This window comes from Trichosurus vulpecula, chromosome 1 (assembly GCF_011100635.1).
Source record: "Trichosurus vulpecula isolate mTriVul1 chromosome 1, mTriVul1.pri, whole genome shotgun sequence".
Taxonomy (NCBI): Eukaryota; Metazoa; Chordata; class Mammalia; order Diprotodontia; family Phalangeridae; genus Trichosurus; species Trichosurus vulpecula.
The window spans coordinates 181,104,080-181,112,951 of record NC_050573.1 but is presented as its reverse complement, the minus strand read 5'-3'; positions in this window follow the sequence as shown (position 1 = coordinate 181,112,951).

The window sequence follows — 8,872 nt, the reverse complement described above, 5'->3', positions numbered from 1 at the left end:
TTGGGACAAAATACTCTCTACTCTACAAGCACTCATACCATGACAAAAAGCTCAAAGGTCAAGTAGTTGACTGGGAACATGAACAGGCAGCAAAAAAAGGATGCAGACTGAGACTCAGACTCTAGATTTGTTGACAAAGAAGATCAAAACATACAGCCAGAAGAAGTCAACAAAGTCAAAGAGCCTACATCAAAAGCCTCCAAGAAAAATATGAATTGGTCTCAGGCCATGCAAGAGGTCAAAAAGGATTTGGAAAAGCAAGTAAGAGAAGTAAAGGAAAAATTCAGAAGAGAAATGAGAGTGATACAAGAAAACCATGAAAAACAAGTCAATGACTTGCGGGAGACCCAAAAAAATACTGAAAAATGTACTGAAGAAAACAACACCTTAAAAAGTAGACTAACTCAAATGGCAAAAGAGCTCCAAAAACCCCATGAGGAGAAGAATGCCTTGAAAGGTAGAATTAGTCAAATGGAAAAAGAGGTCCAAAAGACCACTGAAAAAAATAATTCCTTAAAAATTAGATTGGAGCAAGTGGAAGCTAGTGACTTTATGAGAAATCAAGATAATATAAAACAGAACCAAAGGAATGAAAAAAATGGAAGACAATGTGAAATATCACATTGGAAAAACCACTGGCCTGGAAAATAGATCCAGGAGAGATAATTTAAAAATTATTGGACTACCTCAAAGCCGTGATCAAAAAAAGAGCCTAGACATCATCTTTCAAGAAATTATCAAGGAAAACTGCCCTGATATTCTAGAGTCAGAGGGTAAAATAGAAATTGAAAGATTCCACCCATCACCTCTTGAAAAAGATCCCAAAAAGAAAACTCCTAGGAATATTGTTGCCAAATTCTAGAGTTCCCAGGTAAAGGAGAAAATATTGCAAGCAGCCAGAAAGAAACAATTTGAGTATTGTGGAAACACAATTAGGATAACACAAGATCTAGCAGCTTCTACATTAAGGGATTGAAGGGCTTGGAATATGATATTCCAGAAGTCAAAGGAGCTAGGATTAAAACCAAGAATCACTTACCCAGCAAAACTGAGTATAATGCTCCAAGACAAAATATGAATTTTCAATAAAATAGAGGACTTTCAAGCTTTCTCAATGAAAAGACCAGAGCTGAATAGAAAATTTGACTTTCAAATACAAGAATCAAGAGAAGCATGAAAAGGTAAACAAGAAAAAGAAATCATAAGGGACTTACTAAAGTTAAACTGTTTTGTTTATATTCTTACATGGAAAGATGATGTGTGTAATTCATGAGACCTTTCTCAGTATTAGGCTAATTGAAGGGAATATACATATATATAGACAGAGGGCACAGGGTGAATTGAATATGAAGGGATGATATCTTAAAAATAAAATCAAATTAAGGGATGAGAGAGGAATATATTGAGAGAGGGAGAAAGGGAGAGATGGAATGGGGTAAATTATCTCACATAAAAGTGGCAAGAAAAAGCAGTTCTGTTGGAAGGGAAGAGGGGGAAGGTGAGGGGGAATGAGTGAATCTTGCTCTCGTCAGATTTGACTTGAGGAGGGAACAACATACATACTCAACTGGGTATCTTACCCCACGGGAAAGTAGGGGGAAGGGGATAAAAAAAGGGGGATGATAGAAGGGAGGGCAGATAGGGGGAGGAGGTAATCAAAAGCAAACACTTTTGAAAAGGGATAGGGTCAAGGGAGAAAATTGAATAAAGGGGGACAAGATAGGATGGAGGGAAATATAGTTAGTCTTTCACAACATGAGTATTGTGGAAGTGTTTTACATAATGATACATGTGTGGCCTGTGTTGAATTCCTTGCTTTCTTAGGGAGAGTGGGTGGGAAGGGAAGAGGGGAGAGAATTTGTAACTCAAAGTTTTAAAAGCAGATGCTCAAAAAAAATAGTTGGTTTTGCATGCAACTGGAAAATAATACATATAGGGAATGGGGCATAGAAATCTATCCTACCCTACAAGAAATTACGGGGAAAAGGGATGGGGGGGATGGGGTGACAGAAGGGAGGGCTGACTGGGGAATGGAGCTACCAGAATATATACCATCTTGGAGTGGGAGGGAGGGAATAAATGGGGAGAAAATTTGTAACTCAAAATCTTGTGGAAATCAATGTTGAAAACTAAAATATTAAATAATAAAATATGATAAAAAAGCAATCGAGCTATTTCTCACTTGAAGTTTTTTTTTAATCTCTATGACAGATCAAAGTGTCTAGTCCTCAATGCGTGTACTAAGCATATCAAAATTAGGCGTAAAGTTCTAGATCTTGTTGTCATCTCTAGAGAAGAGGGAATATTTGAGTCATTAGAAGAGGGAGGGAAGTGGCTTCAGGATGGATTGGATTGGTCTTAGCGTGGCATCCAGAAGGGGGCACCATAAGCACATAGTTTCAGGCCAGAAAGGGATTAAACTTATATCAAGCCCCAGTACTGATGGCTCTTTAGGAGTGAGTTATATCGAAAGACCAAGTTCACTTCAAAGAACAGTCTTCTATAAAGATGCCAGAGCCTCCCCTTCCCATGCAGTGGAAAGGACGGTGAACTTGGAGTCATAAGTCTTTGGCCCCCGTTTCCTATCCTGTAAAGAGGAATAATAATCGTTACCCCAAAAGCATGGAATAGTAGAAAGTGCATTGGGACTCTGAGTCATGAGAAAGCTACGTTCACATCCCACTTCTGGCACTTAGTAGTTCTTCGGCGATGGGCATATTACTCAAGCTCTCTCAGCCTCAGTTTTATTTGAGGTTCAAATGAGATAATGTGTACAAAGTACTTTATAAACCTTCAAGTACTGTATAAAGGCCAAATATTATTACCTAACACCTGCAGGAGTTAGTAGGAAATGAGATACTACGTGCAAAATTATTTTTATACTGTAAAAACATTATATAATGGTGAGTGTTAATTAATAGGCAAGTATAACAGAAAGAATACAGGTTTAGACATAAGAACTGGCACAAGTTCTGGCTGTTGTACTTGACTAGCTTGACTGTACTTGACAGGGGTGGGGAAGGGACACAAAGCTACAAGTTTTCTCAGACTTTGCTTCTTTTTTTAAGTGAAAATTTTTATATTTTTTTTCAAATTACATGCAAAAACAATCTTTAACATTTGTTTTTTAAAATTTTTGAGTTTCAAATTCTCTCCCCACCTCTCCTAACTCCCCTCCTTAAGAAAGCCAGCAATCTGATATAGATTATACATGTTCAATCATGCAAAATGTATTTCCATATTAACCATGTTGCAAAAGAAAACACAAACCATAAAAAAAAAGACCTCAATAAAAATAAAGTAAAAAACGTACACTTTGATCTGCATTCAGATGCTATCATTTCTTTCTGTGGAGATGGATAGCATTTTTCATCTTGTCAGGCTTAGTTTCTTGATCTATAAAAAAGAGGATAAATAATATTTGCATCATCAGTGTCTGCAAAGCTACTGGTTTTATCCCCCAAGCTCAGGACCAAGTCAAGACTACAGAGGTTCGATTCTTAGATTCTCAAAATTTCTAAATGTCTCAGGAATGTCTCCTATCTCTCTTGTTCAAACTTGTACACATCTAGCTCATCTGATGCAGACTGGCAATTCCAGATGCTTACTGGACATCTCCAACTGATGACTAAGATGGCCAAAACCGAACTCATTATCTGTCCCTAACTTCCCTATTCCTGTCTTGAGAACCAACATCCTTCCAGCCCTCAGGCTCACAACCTAAGTATATAACTTTTTATATACAGTTTTTTTTTTTGCATGTTGTCTCCCCCATTAGATTGTGAACTACCTGAGAACATGGATTGTCTTGTGCCGTTTTTTGTATTCTTAAGGGCTGAGCCTAGTGATTCATCATTGCTTTCATCAGAGTTCTTAAGTCTTTTTTGGTGGGGGTTTTTTTAATGCTGTTGTTACATAAATTGATCTTCAAGTTCTGCTCTCCTCATATTGCCTCATTTCATATTCATCTTCCCCAGGTTTGTCTGAAGCTATCTTTTTTCATTTCTTGTAGAGGAATAATATTCCATTACTTTCATATAACACAATTTGCTTAGCTATTCCTCAATTGATAGGCACCCTCTCAATTTCGAGTTCTTCACCACTACAAAAAAAGTTGTCATAAATATTTTTGTATATGTGGTCCTTTTGTTTTTTCATTGATCTCTTTGGCGTATAGGCCTAGTAGTGGTATCACTATATCAAGTGTATGATCCAAATTGCTTTCCAGAATGGTTGGACAAATTGACAGTTTCACCAATAGTATTTTATTATGACTATTTTCCCAAAGCTCCTTTAGCAATTGTCAATTTCCTTTTCCTTGTGGGGAAAGATTCTAGTTCTTTTTTTTTTTTTTGAGACTAGATTTCTCTCTATCATCCAGCCTACAAGTTTAGTAGCCACTCATTAGTCTAATCTCATCATTGATGCACTTACTTGAGAGTTCTGACTTGTTCTTTTCTCACCTTGGCCACTTTGTTCTTTCTTAGGCAGCCTGGAACCCCCACCTACCCACCTCCCACCCTGGAGGTTCACCATATTGGTACTGGACTTGATGCAGACACTCAATGGCTTAACCTTACTACAACTCAGAACTCTTGAGTTCAATAGCTCTACCAGCCTTATCTTCCCTGACAACAGAGATTAGAGGTATATGACACCATGCCTGACTCTTATTCTTATATATTTGAATCATTTCCTTAAAAATCTTGGCTATCAGACCATCATCAGGAAAGCTTGCAGCAAATATTTTTCCACATTTACATTTCCATTCTAATTTTAATTTTATTTTGTGTATTGATTTTGCTTGTGCAAAAACTTTTCAACTTTATGTAATAAAAATTATCTGTTTTGTCTATCTTTTCTATTTTTTGGTCATGAATACTTCCTCTGTAATAAATATTTCCATCCGTGATCTTCTAGTTTGTTTGCTGTGATACTTTTCATATTGGTCATATATCCATTTGGAATATATCTTGGTGTATTGTGTGAGATTCTGGTCTAAACCCAATTTCTGCCAGACTTCTTTCCAGTTTCCCTAGCAGTTTTTATTGAGCAGTGAATCTCTGCTTCAATCACAGTACTTTTAATGACCCCAAGTTTTTCCTGAAAAAAAAAGTCTAACTTTTTAACATCAATATTGTGTGGGGTAGCGAGACCACCCGAGTACCCCAATAATTCACAGAGGCTTCTCAGGTAGGAACAGAAAAGGAATTAGTTTTATTTTACAAATCTCGAGTGATTTGGGCATCACCTCCACTAGGATGGACTAGTGGAAGAGGCGAATTATGAAAGGCAAGAGACCAATTTATATCCTAACACAAAAAGATTCCTGCCCACCACTATCCCTCCTCTCCATTGGCTGGGAGGCGGCTTACAATCTAGGCTCGAAAGGCTAGACAAAGAACCAGGAAATCAAGCACAGCCAATCTAAGGTAAGGAGGAGGAATGGGGGGGGGGGGGGGGGGGAGTGTGTCTTCCTGGATTTGGTAACAACTCTGTGCTAGCACTGAGAGAGAGAGAGAGACAGAGAGATAGAGGCACTTATTGCCCCAGGCCCCAAATTCCTGAGAGTTAAGTAATCACATTCCTACAAGGTTAAATCCCAAGGTCTATTCCATCCTCTCACTGCTCCTGCTTATTCCAGAAATAATTCTTATATTTTCTCTCTGTGAAGTCTTCACAAGAATTATCTCCCACTCAATATCCTTTCAATGACACTATATGACTCCCGATCATAGAATGTCCTAATCTCTAAATAATCAAAATTGTAGCCCCTCCAAAGAACAATCTTGGTTGGTGTGAGTAGGCTACAGAATTTAATCAACAAAGTATTGCACAAATGAAGTTGGGGAAAAAAGATACTTTCAAAGAGATATATGACCAGAAAATTAAATGGGCCAGTTATGTAACGAGAAATATGATGGACAATCCTTGAGCTCCTTTGGTGTTCACGAAATGTCATGAGACCCAGAGGCCCCCAGCACATTGGATGATGTCCCTGCAGGATACATGGATAGGAGTCACATAGTATAGGAAGGATAGGTTCTGATCTGTAGCATGTGAGGTAATACCAATATTGAAGAGATCACAGATCTATTGAAATAGGGACAATTTATTAATGTGATAGAATATACCATCATACCTTTTCTTTTTTAACCAGTGTTGGAACTCAGCATAAGGAACTCCTAAAAAGGAGCTCTCTCTATCAATAAACAAAAAGGCTGTTCTGCAACTTTCAGATCTCACTTTTAGAAGGTTGCCTGGGGCCCTGAAAGGCTGTGATTTGCCCAGAATCACAAAGCCAATATGTGTCTGAGGCAGGCTGTCATGACACTGACGCCAGCTTGTTATCTATCATGCGTCACTGCCTTTCACTATTACAAACCATAGTAAATGAAAATGAGAAGACCACATAGCAGTATGGAAAGATTTGAATGGAGGGATTCCAAGGGAAGAGCAGAATTGGAACGATCATGCACTGACCCTGAACATAACAATGAGAAGCCGGGTAGTATATATAGTGGAAGAGAGCCCAGGTTCTTGACTTTGATGATATCAATTGAAGCCAGATAAGGATCATGTTGGAAAAATTACTTCCTCTTTCTGAGCTTCAGCTTTTTCATCTCTAAAATAAAGGAGTTGCAATAGGTGACGTTTAAAATCCCTTCCAGTTCTAAAATCCTACTTTAAAAAAAAACAGTTATTATTTTAGATTTCAGCCCTGGGGCTGGTGAACTTTGCCTTTTTCTGTCCTTTACCTGCCCTCCTATTACACTCTGGCTTGACTCCTAAATAGGGGAGCTATTATAAATAAGGGGCTCCCAGCCAGTGCTGCAATTCCGTTCCCTATGTCAGATTCCTGGTGAACAATTCTATTTTCGGCTCCAAGTCTAAGGGTTTTCCCCGCCCCCAACAGTAGGGGAGGAAGTTAAAAAGTATCCAGAGTACAAATATGAATCAGGTAAGGAACAGGCAGTTTTAATTAGTCAGGAAGGCAGCCAGGCAGAAAGCATTCATAAAGCACTTACTTTTCGCCAGGCACTGTGGCTGGCTAAACCACAGCTAAGCCCTGGGAATACAAACACAAGCAGGCAGTCCTATCCTCAAGGAGATTTGTCTTTTTTTTGGAGGCAGTTGGGGTTAAGTGACTTGCCCAGGGTCACAGAGCTAGTAGGTGTCTGGTCCTCCTGACTTCAGGACTGATGTTCTATCCACTGCACAACCTAGTTGCCCTGAGATTACATTTTAATGGAGGGAGACAGCCCATAAAAGGAAGCTTAAAACTAGTGGTGAAGAGAATGAAGGTATGTATGGTGAAGAAAGTCAGGAGTACAGCCTGGAGAATAATGGAGACATGACTGGTCTTGGCTGGTGCCCGCCTTAAATGGAAGCTGTGGGGAGGGAGGGAGAAGGGAGAAGCCTGGGCCAGAGGGCTACTTTCAACTTATGAATTCTAGGGCTGGAGTGAATATCCAGGACACTGTGGTTTCTGAGGCATGTTAGAGGAATTCTTGGAGTTCGATCACTTGAGAGTCTGGTACAACAAGCTTCACCACGACCTTTGCAATAAGGACTGCTCTTTAGCTAATATACATTTTACTTCTACCAAGGAGAGCCTGATCAGCACCAACTGGGCTCTGTTCTTCCCGGTAGATTATCTCTCTGTGGGTGTCTTGACTGCTACTGTCATAACATAATGCTTGACTCCAGTAGCTGATATCCTATCCCTTGGATGCTGGGAAACAGGGAAGCCGCTAAATGTTTTTCATTCCAGGTGGCCCTATCCCGCAGACTTTCCTAAGAGCTCGGGCACTCACAAGCTTTAGGTAGAAGGATGTCCCCACCACATGCTCACCCTAGGAAGTTTAGAATCATCCTTACACTTTCCACCAGAAGAAAGGAAGGCCTCAGGGGTAGGAAGACTTAGTACACAAGCCTTCTAAAGACACCTACAACAGGGCTGCTTATTAGCCATTTTACGTTTCACCTCTGCAGAAGAGCCTCATCAATGCTCCTTATACTTTCCATTCAACAATCAATTAAATGAATCTTCCTGGGCAACAGGAAGAACATCCCCAAAGAGGTGGTACAAGGTGATACATGTCTCACCCCACCCCCTCCACCCCCCATATCCAGTCTGTTGCCAATGCCTGTGGATCTCACCTTTGTAACATCTGTTAATTATTCTCCTCTCTCTCCTGTGACGCTGCCACCCCTCTGGTGCAGGCCCTCATCACCTCATGCCTGGACTATTGCCTGCTGGTAGGTCTGCCTGCTTTAACTCTTCCCACTCTCATTTATCCTTCATTCAGTCACCAAAGTGATTTTTCTAAAGGGCAGGTCTGACCACGTCACCCCCCTACTCAATAAACTCCCGATAACCTCTAGTATTAAATACAAAATCCTCTGGCATTCGAAGCGAAGTCCTTCATAATCCAGCCCTTTCCCACCTTCCCAGTCTTCTTACCCCATACTCGTCTTGCCCCTTCCCACCCCTCATACTCTTCAGTCAAAGGATGCAGACTGGGCTCTCGGCTCAGGGCATTATCTCTGGCTGTCCCCCCAAGCCTGCAATGCTGTCCCTCCTCTGCTCAGACTACTGACCTTTCTGACTTCCTTTAAGTCCCAACTAAAATACCATCTTCTACAGTTAGCCAGGGGCAGCTGGGTGGCACAGTGGATAGAGCTGTCTGTACCCAGAGTCAAGAAAACTTCAAATTTGGCCTCAGATACTTACCAGCTGTGTGACCCTGGGCAAGTCACTCAACTCTCTTTGCCTCAGTTTCCTCATCTGTAAGATGAACTGGAGAAGGAAATGACAAACCACCCCCCCCTCCAGTATCTTTGCCAGGAAAACCCCAGATAGGGCCAC